The following is a 14703-nucleotide window of genomic DNA, read 5'->3' on the forward strand; positions in this document are numbered from 1 at the left end:
TCTTCTTTGATTTTTCCTTTTGTCATCTTGATCGTGATATGCACTGAAGATGTTTTCCTCTGCTCATGATATCTTGTGTTGGGGGGCGGGGATGTCCTTTGTACTTAAACATCTATTTCTTTCTCTTGATTTTGAATTTTTTCTGCTAGTGTTTCATTGGATAGATTTCTTTTATATTTGTTTAGTTTTTAATCTCAGTTCCTTCTGCTCCCTGATTCTCAGGTTTGTCCCTAGAACATTGTAACCTTGCTCCCTTTTTTGTTTTTGTGTTCTCTGTTGATAACTGAACAAAGTAATTCTTTGATCTTGTCTTCCATCCCTGATATTCTGTTCTATTCTATTCTATTTCATTCTATTCCATGGCAAGTTTATTGCTGATATTTTTCACTGTGCTTTTTATTTAATTTTTTCATTTCCAACATTTCTATATGAAAATCCCAATATACTTAAATGCCAGAAATGACCACAAAACATAAAATAGCAAAAAAAAAAAAAAAGTAAAGTGTACTATGAAGTTAAAAATCACTCATGGTAAGTGTATAATAGTGTATAAATGAGATAAAAGAAGACAGAAAGAAAAGCTATAAGGGAAGCAAGAAGCCAGGATAAATAAAAGAAGAGGAAAATAAGAGTGGAGGAAAATGTCGTGGAAGAGAAGAGGAAAAAGGAAGGAATCTAAACAGAAAGGGGAGACACTGTCTAAAAATGGGAAAAGTATAAACAAGTTTGAATATAATAAAGGGAATTTAAAATGTTAAAGCTTTTTTAAAAATAAGATCAAGTAGAGTGGCCCGGCTCAGAAACATCTGACACCAGGGGTTTGCTCACTGGATCCAAGCTCAGCAGCGGGATCTGACACACCTGGACACTGCCAAGACCCTGGTGACAGTCCCACCTCCATCCACTGGCCCGGGTGGGCCAGGGACTGTTTCTGGTTCCAGTTCAGCGGCCATGCTCAGAGGCATCTGACGCCAGGAGTCTGCTCAGGGGATCGGAACTAGGTGGCAGGATCCAACACACCCAGAACCTGCCAAGGGCCCGGTAACAGTGCCACCTCCATCCACGACAAGAGGCAGACATCAGAGTATTGGAACTGTTTGCATCTACCAGAAGGGAACCTTGGTCCCATACCCATCAGGAGAGGAAGGGACTCCTGCTACACCTACCAGTAGAAAGGATGAGAAGAGGACAAGGTAAAAGCACATTGAACAACAGAAAAACCCAATATGACACCACCAGAGACTAGGAACCATATACCAGCAAGACCGGAACATCACAATGCAGATGAACCAGAAGAGAATGACCTTTAAAACATCTTCATGAAAATGATAGAGGACCTCAAAGAGGACATGAGAAAATCCCTTAAAGAAATGGAAGAAAAAACAAACCAAAAAAATACAAGGTATCAACAAATCTCTCAAGGAAACAGTTCAAGACCTAAAAACTGAAATAGAAACAATAAAGAAAGCACAATCTGAGGGAATGCTGGAAAGAGAAAAGCTGGGTAAATGATCAGGAACTACAGACACAAGCCTAACCAACAGAATACAAGAGATGGAAGAGAGAATCTCAGGAGTTGAAGACACACTAGCGGAAATAGATTCATCAACCAAAGAAAATCTCAAGTCCAACAAATCCCTAACACAAAATATCCAGGAAATATGGGATACTGTGAAAAGACCAAACCTAAGAATAATAGGCACAGAAGAAGGTGAAGAAATCCAACTCAAAGGCACAGAAATCATATTCAACAAAATCATAGAAGAAAACTTTCCCAACCTAAAGAAAGACATATCAATGAAAATACAAGAAGCCTACAGAGCACCAAATGGACTGAACCAAAAAAAAGGCTCCTAGACACATAATAATCAAAACATCAAACATACAGAACAAAGAGAAAATATTAAGAGCAGCAAAGGAAAAAGGTCAAGTAACATATAAAGGCAAACCTATGAGAATTACACCTGACTTTTCCATGGAAACTCTGAAAGCCAGAAGGTCCTGGATAGATATTCTACCTACACTAAAAGACCATGGATGCCAGCCCAGACTACTATACCCAGCAAAGCTTTCAATCAATATAGATGGAGAAAACAAGATATTCCATGACAAAACCAGATTCAAACAATACATATCCACCAATCCTGCCTTACAGAAAGTTCTGGAAGGAAATCTGCAACCCAAGGAAGTTAACTGCAACCAGAAAAATAATAGGTAATAGATAATCCCACTTTACCAACAGCCAAAAGGAAAAAGGGATAGAATCCCTCACACAATTTCACCACCATCACCAAATCAAAAACAAACAAGAATGAACAATCAATGGTCATTAATATCCATCAACATTAATGGTCTTAACCCCCCTATAAAAAGACACAGATTAGCAGAATGGATAAGAAGACAGAATCCATTCTTCTGCTGCATACAAGAAACACAACTCAACTTCAAAGACAGATGGTACCTAAGAATTAAAGGTTGGGGAAAATTTTTCCAATCAAATGGACCCAAGAAACAAGTGGGGGCAGCAATCTTAATATCCAGCAAATTGGACTTTAAACTAAAATCAATCAAAAGAGATGAAGGAGGTCACTTCCTACTCTTCACAGGAGACATCCATCAGGATGAAATGTCAATTCTGAACATTTGTGCCCCAAATACAAAGGCATCCATGTTTGTAAAAGAAACATTACTAAAACTCAAATCACACATAAAACTGCACACAATTGTAGTGGGAGACTTCAACACCCTACTCTCACCACTGGACAGGAACACCAGACAGAAACTTAACAAAGAAACAAAGGAACTAATCAAAGTTATGGCCCAATTGGACTTAACAGATATCTATAGAACATTCCATCCAAATACAAAACAATTTACCTTCATCCCAGCACCACATGGAACCTTCTCTAAAATAGACCACATACTTGACAACATAGCAAACATCAACAGGTACAAAAAAATTAAAGTAACCCCCTGTATCTTATCAGACCACCATGCTTTAAAGTTAGAATTCAACAACAACACGAATTGCAGAAACCTACAAACTCATGGAAATTAAGTAATGTCCAATTGCACAATTCCTGGGTCAAGGAAGAAATAAAAAAAGAAATTAAAGATTTCCTAGAATCCAATGAGAATGTGGACACAACATACCCAAACCTATGGAACACTTTGAAAGCAGTGCTAAGAGGAAAGTTCACAGTGCTAAGTGCCCACATGAAGAAACAGGAGAATAATCTCACTAGAGAATTAACAGCACAACTGAAAGCTTTAGAAAACAAAGAAGCCAATATACCCCAGAGGAGCAGATGCCAGGAAATAATCTGACTGAGGGCTGAAATCAATAAAATGGAAACTAGGAGAACAATACAAAGAATCAATGTAATGAAGAGTTGGTTCTTCGAGAAAATCAACAAGATAGACAAACCTTTATCCAAACTTACCAAACAGCAGAGTGAACATGCAAATTAATAAAATCAGGAATGAAAAGGAGGACATAACAACAGACACAGAGGAAATCCAGAGAATCATCAGGTCATACTTCGAAAACCTATATTCCTCAAAATTCGAAAACCTAAAGGAAATGGACAATTTTCTGGACAGATTTCACTTACCAAAATTAAATCAAGAACAGATAAGCAACTTAAATAGACCTATAACCCCTAATGAAATAGAAGCAGTCATCAAAAGTCTCCCAACCAAAAAAACACCCAGGGCCAGATGGCTTCAGTGCAGAATTCTAACAGAAATTCAAGGAACAGCTAATACCAATACTCCTCAAATTATTCCACACAATAGAAGCAGAAGGGTCATTGCCAAACTCTTTTTATGAGGCTTCAATAACCTTTATACCCAAGACACAAAGAAACAACTAAGAAAGAAAACTACAGACCAATATCCCTCATGAACATTGATGCAAAAATTCTCAATAAAATACTGGCAAATCAAATCCAAGAACACATCAGAGAAATCATCCACCATAATCAAGTAGGCTTCATTCCAGGGATGCAAGAATGGTTCAACATACGAAAGTTCATCAATGTCATCCACCATATAAACAAACTGAGGGGATAAAACCACATGATCATCTCACTAGATGCCGAAAAAGCCTTTGACAAAATCCAACGCCTCTTCATGATAAAGGTCTTGGAGAAATCAGGGATAACAGGAACATAGCTCAACATAATAAAAGCAATATACAGCAAGCCAACAGCCAACATCAAATTAAATGGAAAGAAACTCAGTGCAATTCCTCTAAAATAGGGGACAAGACAAGGCTGCCCACTCTCTCCATACCTCTTCAATATTGTCCTTGACATTCTAGCTAGAGCAATAAGACAACAAAAGGAGATCAAGGGAATACAAAGTGAAAAGGAAGAAGTCAAACTCTCACTATTTGCAGATGACATGATAGTCTACATAAGTGACTGGAAAAACTCTACCAGGGAACTCCTACTGCTGATGAACACCTTCAGCAAAGTATCAGGATACAAAATTAACTAAAAAAATCAGTAGCCCTACTATATGAAAGAAGAGAAAGAAATCAGAGAAAGAAATCAGAGAAACATCACCCTTTACAATTTCCACAAACAACATGAAATAACTTGGGGTAACACTAACCAAAAAGTGAAAGACATATACCGTAAGAATTTTGAGTCTCTAAAGAAAGAAATTAAAGAAGATACCAGAAAAATGGAAAGATCTCCCATGCTCTTGGATAGGTATGATCAATATAGTAAAAATGGCAATCTCGCCAAAAGTAATCTACAGATTCAATGAAATCCCCATCAAAATCCCAACACAATTCTTCACAGACCTTGAAAGAATAATTCTCAACTTTATATGGATAAACAAAAGACCCAGGATAACAAAAACAACCCTGTACAATAAAAGAACTTCTGGAGGCATCACCATCCCTGACTTCAAGCCCTATTACAGATCTATAGTCCTGAAAACAGCTTGGTATTGGCACAAAAAATAGACAGATAGACCAATGGAATAGAGTTGAAAACCCTGATATTAACCCACAGACCTACAAACACCTGATTTTTGACAAATAATCCAAATTTATACGCTGGAACAAAGAGAACAGCTTCAACAAATGGTGCTGGCATAACTGGATGTGGACATGTAGAAGACTGCAGATAGACCAAATCCTTTCACCCTGCACAAAACTTAAGTCAAAATGGATCAAAGACCTCAACATAAACCCAGCCACACTAACCCTATTAGAAGACAAAGTGGGAAATACCCTTAAATTAATTGATACAGGAGACCGCTTCCTGAACATCACTCCAATAGCACAGACACTGAGATCAACAATTAATAAATGGGACCTTCTGAAACTGAGAAGCTTCTGTAAGGCAAAGGAGACAGTCAGCAAGACAAAACGGCAGCCCACAGAATGGGAAAAGATATTCACCAACCCCACATCTGACAGAGGGCTGATCTCCAAAATATACAAAGAACTCAAGAAGCTAGTCCCCCAAACACCAAACAACCCAATTAAAAAGTGGGGTACAGAACTAAATAGACAATTCTCAATAGAAGAATCTAAAATGGCTGAAAGACACATGAGAAAGTGTTCAACATCCTTAGTCATCAGGGAAATGCAAATCAAAACAACTTAGAGATACCATCTTACTCCTGTCAGAATGACTAAAATCAAAAATCCCAATGACAGTTTATGCTGGAGAGGATGCGGAGAAAGAGGAACACTCCTCCACTTTTGGTGTGAGTGCCAACTCATACAGCCACTGTGTAAATCAGTATGGCGACTCCTCAAGAAAATGGGAATGAGTCTACCACAAGATCCAGCAATCCCACTCCTAGGCATATACCCAAAAGAAGCACATTCATATAACAAGGACATCTGTTCAACCATGTTCATAGCAGCATTATTTCTAATAGCCAGAAACTGGAAGCAGCCTAGATGCCCCTCAACCAAATAACGGATAGAGAAAATGTGGTACATTTACACAATGGAGTACTACTCAGTGGAAAAAAAACAATGGAATCTTGAAATTTGCAGGAAAATGGATGGAACTAGAAGAAGCCATTCTGAGTGAGGTAACCCAATCACAAAAAGACAAACATGGTATGTACTCACTCATATGAGGATTTTAGACATAGAGTAAAGGATTACCAACCTACAATTCACACTGCCAGAGAAGCTAGGAAACAAGGAGGACCCTAAGAGAGACATACATGATCCTTTGGAGAAGGGGAAAGGGTCAAGATCCCCTGAGCAAATTGGGAGCACGGGAAAAGGGGGGAGGGAGCTATGGGAATGAGAAGGGGAGAAGAGGAGGGATGCAGAGGACATGAGGGAGCAGAAAAGTTGAGTCAGGGGAAGATTAGAAGATAACAAAAATGGAGATACCGTAATAGAGGGAAACATTTTAGGTTTACAGAGAAATCAGGCACTAGGGAAATGTCTGGAGGTCTACAAAGATGACACCAGCTAACCATCTAAGCAACGGAGGAGAGGCTACCTTAAATGCCCTCCCCTGATTATGAGATTGATGACTGAGTTATATGCTACCCGATCGCATGCATCCAGCAGCTGGTGAAAGTAGAAGCAGACACCCACAACTAATCACTGAACTGAACTGGAATCCAGATGCAGAGAAGGACAAGTGAAGAGCAAAGGGGTCCAGACCAGGCTGGTGAAACCCACAGAAACAGCTGACCTGAACATCGGGGAACTCTTGCTCCCCAGACTGATAGCTGGGATACCAGCATGGGACCGAACCCGACCCAAGGAACATGGGTTTCAGTGAGGAAACCTCGGAAATCTATGGGACCTGCTGTAGTAGTTCAGTACTTATCCCTAGCATAGGTGTGGACTTTGGGAGCCCATTCCACACAGAGGGATACCCCCTGAGCCAAGACACACGGGGGTGGGCCTAGGCCCTATCCCAAAGGATACGATAGACTCTGATGACGCCCTATGGAAAGCCTCACCATCCATGGGGAGCAGAAAGGATATGTGATAGGTAGGGTTTCAGTTGAGGGGGGGTGGTAGGGGCGGACGGGAAGGAGAAGGGAACTTAGATTTTCATGTAAAACAATCTTGTTTCTATTTCAAATTTAAAAAAAAATATGGAAGAAAAAAATGTAGTGGCTTCTGCATGTGAACTGCTCTTCAAATGTTTGTCAGTTTCCTTGTGTGTTTGGTTGTTTGTTTATTAGGGAATGCAGTGTTGATTCAGGGGGCTGCATGCATGGGACAAGCATTCTACCACTTAGGTACATCCCAAATTCTCAAATAATTTTAAAGGAAGACCCTAACACTAATGTCTATAAGCAAGAACCTGTCTTGGGTTCTGACAAAAGTTGTGACTGAACAAACATGCAGAGATCACCATGTCACTTTATGTGCTGCAAAATTTACAGCCTTTGCCAAACTGATCTCTTACAATCCTATGAGATAGGGCCTAGCAGAAAAAAAAAATCAAGTAAAAATGCTACTAAAAGGAAAAAAGAAAAGAGGAAACTAGGACAAAGTTGTTCAGAGTGTGGGTGGAGTTTCTGTCAGGTCCTCTAAATTCAGTCTTCAGGGTCAATACAGAGGGCAATTGAACATACGTGAGTACTGCATTTACATAATTTCCACCCTCCAAGCCCTCCCCTGCTGTCCAGCTGCTTCTCAAATTCATGAAGAAGGAGGGGTGAAGGAAAGAGGAAGGAGGATCTGTCTGTCTCCTGCCACTGAAGGGACACTAATCCTGGAGCCCCATGCTGAAGAACCAGGACTACCAGATGGCAGCAGACTCCACCCTGGGGCATCAGTACCCAGCTCACTCTCTGCAATGCACAACTCTGAAAGGGTTCTCATTTCTTTATAGTCAAGCACTCCAATAGCTCCTGGCATTACACACCCAAATACAACAACTTCTGTCCTTTGGAGGCACTTTCATTTCTTCTTCCCACCTGTTTCTCCTCCTTTGCAGAGCTGAAGACCACGCCCAGGGCCTTGAACATGCTAAGCAAGTGCCCCATCATGGAGCTACATTCCTACACCCCAGCTGAGTTCCTCTAAGAGTGACATAAATTCTCAAATCCTAGGAGCTCAAAGATTACAGGAGTGGAATATAAGAATCCATGGCTTCTTACAAGTGAAGGTACGTCAATTTGATAGACCTTTCTCTCATATCTATAACCATTTGGTTCAGCAGGAAACATCCATAGTAATAAGAATCAAAAAGAATTTAAGGAGACCATCTCTAAATGAATAAAGTGTCTAGGCAACACCAGAATGTGTCCATCTAAATATTTAATGGCAAATGGCCCAGATGTAAAAAGCTTAGAGTTTGCAAGAAAATGCTTTAAAAAAATAATTTAAGAATCTTTTTAAAGAGAGTTAAAACTCTCTGCTGCTGTGGCCCAACACCACAAGAACTACACTAGGCCTTCTCCCTAGGTGGGCCACTGGTCCTGAATGTCAAGTACCACAGTGGGCTGATGTATGGATGCCCTCAAGGGTTCCATGTGTACAGGTGTTTGCAATCACACTACGTGACTTGCAGCTTCTCTGGTGTTTGTATCTTTGATTTTTACACCGATTCTGGTCCCCTTCCATGTTGTTCTCCTGTTTGTGCCTTGATCAAGCTGCTGACCATATTCCACTATAAATTCGTTGTAGGCTGGGAAACCAAGGGGTGTTTGTTTGTTTGTTTGTTTTTTATGTGACCAAAATAAGAATCCATAAATGCTAAGATGGCACATTCTCTGTTTGGAGTCCATCTCCTTCCAGATCTATGTGATTTTTTAGCTGCCAGAATCACAGCTAATTTTTCTGCACAATTACCACGGATGGCTTTGCTTAGTTACTTTTTCCCTCAAACTCCAGGCTGGGTCTGAGAAAGAAAGCTTGGTTGGTGGGTGATACTTGGTCAAAAACAATGTCAGTGAATAAAATAAACTGCATAATAAGTGTTTGCAAAAGAAAAAAATGGGGTTCTTGGAGAAATGATACTGGAAAAGCCAAAGTGAAACCAAACCACTAGGAAAAGGGAAAAGGCCTCACTTGGTGCTGCCTGTTTCCAAGTACTTGGATGAGAACATGCTGTTTCACACTTAGAAGGTGTCTGTCTATAGAAACTGGCTGGAACCTATATAACTTATGTAACAAAAGAAGCTAGTGAGTTAGCTCATGAAGGGTACTGTTGGGGACCCACACTCTGTCTATCTCTGCTTAGCCATCACCCAGAAATTGTCAGTGTCCTTGTGATCATAAATGGTTGTGGAAATCCAGGTATCACAGCCAATGTTCAAGGCAAAATGAAGATGAGATGCTAAAGGCTTGTGACATCTGAGACCAGTTCTATTATCATCCATATCTAAGCCATCATCCCCCAGGGTTTTTCCCTATTATCTGAGATTTGCAGATAGATAAAGAACACAGATCTTCAAAAAAAAATACATGCTAGCATGAAGAGGAAGGCTACTTTCTGCTCTATAAAGAGTTTTCCATGGGACAACCTTCCCAAATTTTGAAGGAAGACTTTCCATCACCACAGAACCAGGGATAAAAAACATTCCCAGAAGTGTTGACAGTAGCCAAGAGCCTGTCTTGTTCTGTTTTACTTTCGTTGTAACTGAACACCACAGGCTTGGAAATGGATAATGGATAAATGTTTATTCGGATCATGGTTCTAGAAGCTAGGTGATCCGTGGCAAGGGTTCTTATCTGGCAAGTACTTTCTTGCTGAATGGGGACCCTGTGCAGACTGGAAGGGGGTACTGTGAAGTCTGGATGGGAACCCTGTTGCAGAATCTCAAAGTAACATGAGGTGCAACACGGTTAAACAGAGCAAGCATGCCACACAGCACCAACTTCTACAGCAAAGCACATGAATCGGTTAATCCACTGAAGACACCAGAGCCTGCATGACCTAATACCTTCTGTGGTGGTTTGAAAGAAAATTGCCCCCAAAGGGAGTGGCACTATTAAAAGTTGTGGCTTTCTTGCAGTAGGTGTGGCCTTGTTAAAGGAAGTGCGTCACTGTGGAGGAGGGCTTTGAGGTATCATATATGCTCAAGTCATGTGCAGTGTCTTGGACAACTTCCTGTTGCCTTCGGATCAATATGTAAGGACTCTTAGCTCCAGCAACATGTCTGCCTGCATGTTATGTCCCACCATGACAATAATGGACTAACCCTCTGATAATGGACTAAACCTGTAAACAAGCTACCAATTAAATGTTTTCCTTATAAGAGTTACCGTGGTAAACCTTCCCAGAGGCTAAAGACCACTGACAGGACGCTGGGAGATTAAGTCTCTGTGATAGCTACTTTTCTCAATTTCTGTGGCCAAATATCTGACAAAAGCAACTCAAGAGGAAAGAGCTCATTTTCACTCACAGGTTAAGGATAAAGTCTATCATCAGGGGAAACATAGCAATGGGGATGAGGTGTCTACAGTAGGAAGCAGAGAAAGATAAATGCTGGTGCACAGCTCACTCCATCTTTTTATGCCTTTTATTTGTCTGGTAGCATGGCTGGTGAGAAGGTACCCCCCACACACAACTTGGAGCATTTTCCCTAGGCAGTTCAATTTCTTTGGAAACTTTCTCACAGAGATGCTCAGAAGTATGGCTCTCAGGTGATTCCAAATCATTCCACATTGACAATGAAGACCAACACACAAGACTTGAAGGAAAAGCATTCAACAACAGCATCACACACTCTCTTCTCATGGTTCTGGAACCAGCACTGCTCTCACAGCCTCTTGCCATGCTGCCAATCCATACCCAGCAGCTCCACCATGCAGTATGAGAGAGTGTGTTAGGGTTTCTTATTGCTACAATCAAACACCAAGACCAAAAGGCAAGTTGGAGAGGAATGGGTTTATTTTGGCTTACACTTCAGCATTGCTATTCATCACTGAAGGGAGTCAGGACAGGAACTTAAACAGGGCAGGATCCCAGATGCAGGAGCTGATGCAGAGGCTATGGAGGGAGCTGCTTACTGGCTTGCTTCCCAAGGTTTGCTCAGCCTGATTTCTTTTTTATTTTATTTTTTTTACTTTTATCTGCATTTATTTTATGCTGAATTTATTCCCGTGCCATAAGTTTTTGTTTCTTCAGTTTCTTCTGGGATATCTTTTTCTTCTGTGCAACCTCCTCTTCTGGCTTTGGAACAATCTGTTCCTTTTCCGTGAGGATCATTTCCATGTGGCAGGGGGAGCTCATGTATGGGTTAATCCGACCGTGAGCTCTGTAAGTTCGGGCAACGTATCTTAGGTGATTTGTTCACCTGGATGTGTTCAACGACCAGAAAATCTACGTCTAGACACTTAAGCCCAGCATTACTCTCTGCATTTTTAAGCATGTGCAGCAAAAATTCAGCACTCTTTTTTGGCCACCGGCCCTGTGTCCAGCCCCACTGTTTGGCCCGGGCGCACCTGCCGACTCCACCATTGTATCACCGGAATGGCACACATTGCTTCTTCAATGTGACATCTTTCAGGTATTTGGTGGCTTTTCGGATATTCATACCCCTTGATGGCCTGGGTATTCTTAAAGTGAACCCGGAGATTTGAACCTCTTGACTTGCATGATTTTGTAGGGTTTTCTGGGTCGAGAGAGTAGCGAACCATCTTCACAGGTTACCTCAGGTCACTTACAGGAAAAATCAGCCTGCTTTCTTATAGAACCCAGGACTACAGGGATGGAACCACCTACCATGAGCCAGGCCCTCCCCCGTTGATCATGTATTGAGAAAATGCCTTACAGCTGGATCTCGTGGAGGCACCTGCCACACTACATCCTGAATGCTCATCAGCACCCTAACCTGGGAACTGAGAAGCAACAAGCCCAACCTTCCCATGCTCCTCTCGCATCTCTGCCTAACTCCAGTGAATCAAGACAAGGTGGTGTCAACTCAGGTACCTTCCCCCTTTCCAGCAATGCTATCGTTTGAGAGTACACTGTGGGAACTAAAATCAATATTCCTTTCTATCTTATTAAGACTCCTGCCTGGGACTCATGATAAGCAACCTTATTAATTTTCTTTTGTATTTAAATGTTTCCAGAAGAAAATAATGCAGCATTTTACAAAGGTATGAAAGAGTGGTGATTGCATGTTAATTCTTTTCTCAGTACTTAGAAACTCTCTCAATTCCTATTCATCGCCACATTCCTTCCATAATCACTGTTCTGAAATGTGGGCACAACTGGGTCAGCTAAATGATTGGGGCTGCTTAAATACATCCCATTATCTACAGAAAAAATTCTTAACCTTGGGACCCTTGGGAAAACTTCATGTCCTCCTTTATATTGAAAGCAAAATTATTACATGCATATGTGTCTTAATATGGAGACAGGGTCCATAGATGGCATTGAGTTGGCCAAGGTTATATGTATCATTTTCCTAAAGTAGCCATAGCAAGTCACCAGAAAGGTGGTGCCTTTAAACCACAGAGGTGTATTCTCCTGGAGTTGTGAAAGTGTGAAATCAAGGTGCCAGCAAGGTCGTGTATACTGCAGAGGTGCCAGAAGGGACTCTTGCCTCTTCCAGATCCTGGTTGAAGCTGACATCCAACCTCTGCCTCCATCTTCACATGACTTCCCTCCTGGTGTTTCTACGTGCCTTTGTCTGTCTTGAATGAAGGCACTGTCATTGGATTTAAGGACTATCCCAATCTAGCATGATCTCAACACTATCCTTACCTTAATACATCTGCAAAGATTCTAATCCCAAATAAAGCCACATTCTGAGGTTTAGGATTGACTGAATTTTGGGGCGACACATTTCAAACCACCACAAGGATCCATGACTTTAAATAATTAAATAATGGGAGATGTATAGGATAAAATCCCAAAGACCTAGTGTGACCTCCAGGGTCTGAAAGCTCTGCCCATCTCATGTCTCTGACCTCATCTTCTACAGCTGTACTCCATCCATCCTACATACTGTTCCTACTTCATTCTCTACTGCCCTGCTCTGCTTCCTGCCCTCTCTGGACAGCTCCCCTCAGCAGCTCTTCCACATTCTTGCACCTTTGGTTTGCTGCTACTTACAATGGTGACCCTCAACCACCATGTTCCCTTCTAGGCTCACTGGAGAACTCAGACACTCTTAAGGTTGTCTCTACTTCCTTCTGAAAGACTTGACAACTGAAACCTGCATCCCTGACACAATGACACCATGCACAGAAAGCAAACAGTCACCAATACTTCCTTTGTTCCTTCAGGAGGTAACCCACTCTATGCAACCCACTCCCAGGAGGTAGGCAATGTATTGCTCATTTACAGATTACAGAAATGTGGGTATACGAGCAAGACATCTACCTAATATTGTTTAGCTAGCAATGAATGACTTTGGATTCAGTGAAATCCAGAGCCTAAGCTCTTGACCATGAAGAATATACTCAGCCTATTAAGTACCAAGAGAGAAGGTGTGCCTGGAACAAGGCTAAAGGGAAAGCAAGCAGAAAGTGGGATCTTGCTAGGTAAGTTTCACCTATATCTAAGGGCTAACAGCAACAGTGTCTGTGGCAGTAGTCCAACTGGGATGCTACACTGGATGATATCTCAGAGGCAATTATATTCGCTTTATTTTGTTGTGTTTTGTTTGCTGTTGGGGTTTTTGTGTGTTTTGATTTTGTACTGAATCCAGGGCCTTTCACAAGCAAGGTAAATGCTCTACCACTGAGCTACAACCACAGACCTAAATGTTATTATTTGAATTATGTGTGTGCACCTGGGCAGGAAGACAGAAATGGGTGGCAAATCCCCTGGACTTGGAGTTACAGAAACTTCTGAGGGACCTGATGTGGGTGCTAGTATCTGAACTCAGGTCCTCTGATATGTGCTCTTAACTCCCAATCCATCCCTTCAGCCCCTCTTTTCTTTACTATTTTTTTATACAAACAGTTTCACTACATTACCTAGGTGAACCTTGAATTCACTCTAGACTAGGCTAGCCTTGACCTTAAACTCCTCTTGTCTCAGCCTCCAGAGAAGTGGATATTACAAAGAACCAATGATGTACACAATGGGGATAAGGTAGAGTGACCTTGGCCTTCACTGAGCTTATATTTTGTAGAAAGAGAAAGGCAATAAGCAAATAAACAATCAGACAAGCCAGTGGAGATAGCCATAGGTACTGATGGAAGATTACAGCTACTCCAGATTGGCAGGAAGCAGGAGAACGGTATGGAGACTATTCAGGGAGACAGCATTTGAACTAACTAACATGTAGTTGATGAAGGAAAAGCCAGTGAAGATGGACGGGAAGATTCAGAGGAAACCAAGAGAAAGAGACCAAAGTAAAGAGAGCTAGTTTGCTAGTGCCAGGATTGAGGAGAGGGAGGAGACCAGGGACTCAGCATATCAGATATTAATGTTTCTATTACAGCATCTACACATCCCTGATAGGGCTTGGAAAGGTGAATTCTATCATCTGGATGCCCTGGACATTTCATTAATACTGGTTAGTTGAGGATGATAAAATCAGGGCAAGAATAACCACTCAGACTGTGGTAGTTTGAAAGAAAATGGTCCCTAAAGGCAGTGGCACTAATATGAGTTGTGGTCTTTGTTAGTGTGATGGGGAATGTCCTCCTGTGTATGTTTACCTTATTGGTTGTTGAATTAAGTACTGTTGGCCAACAAAGAAGCAAGTTAGGCAGGACTAGGAGTCAAGGAGGATTCTGGGAAATGTAGTAAAAAGAAGTCTTGTGATATAGGCAGG

General features: G+C 41.3%; 1 pseudogene; it reads right to left on the bottom strand.

Moving 5' to 3' along the window:
• Positions 1–11030: 11030 nt before the first annotated feature.
• On the bottom strand, positions 11031–11625 carry LOC103160188 (annotated as a pseudogene).
• Positions 11626–14703: the final 3078 nt, after the last annotated feature.

This window comes from Cricetulus griseus, chromosome 3 (genome assembly GCF_003668045.3).
Source record: "Cricetulus griseus strain 17A/GY chromosome 3, alternate assembly CriGri-PICRH-1.0, whole genome shotgun sequence".
NCBI classification, from domain to species: Eukaryota; Metazoa; Chordata; class Mammalia; order Rodentia; family Cricetidae; genus Cricetulus; species Cricetulus griseus.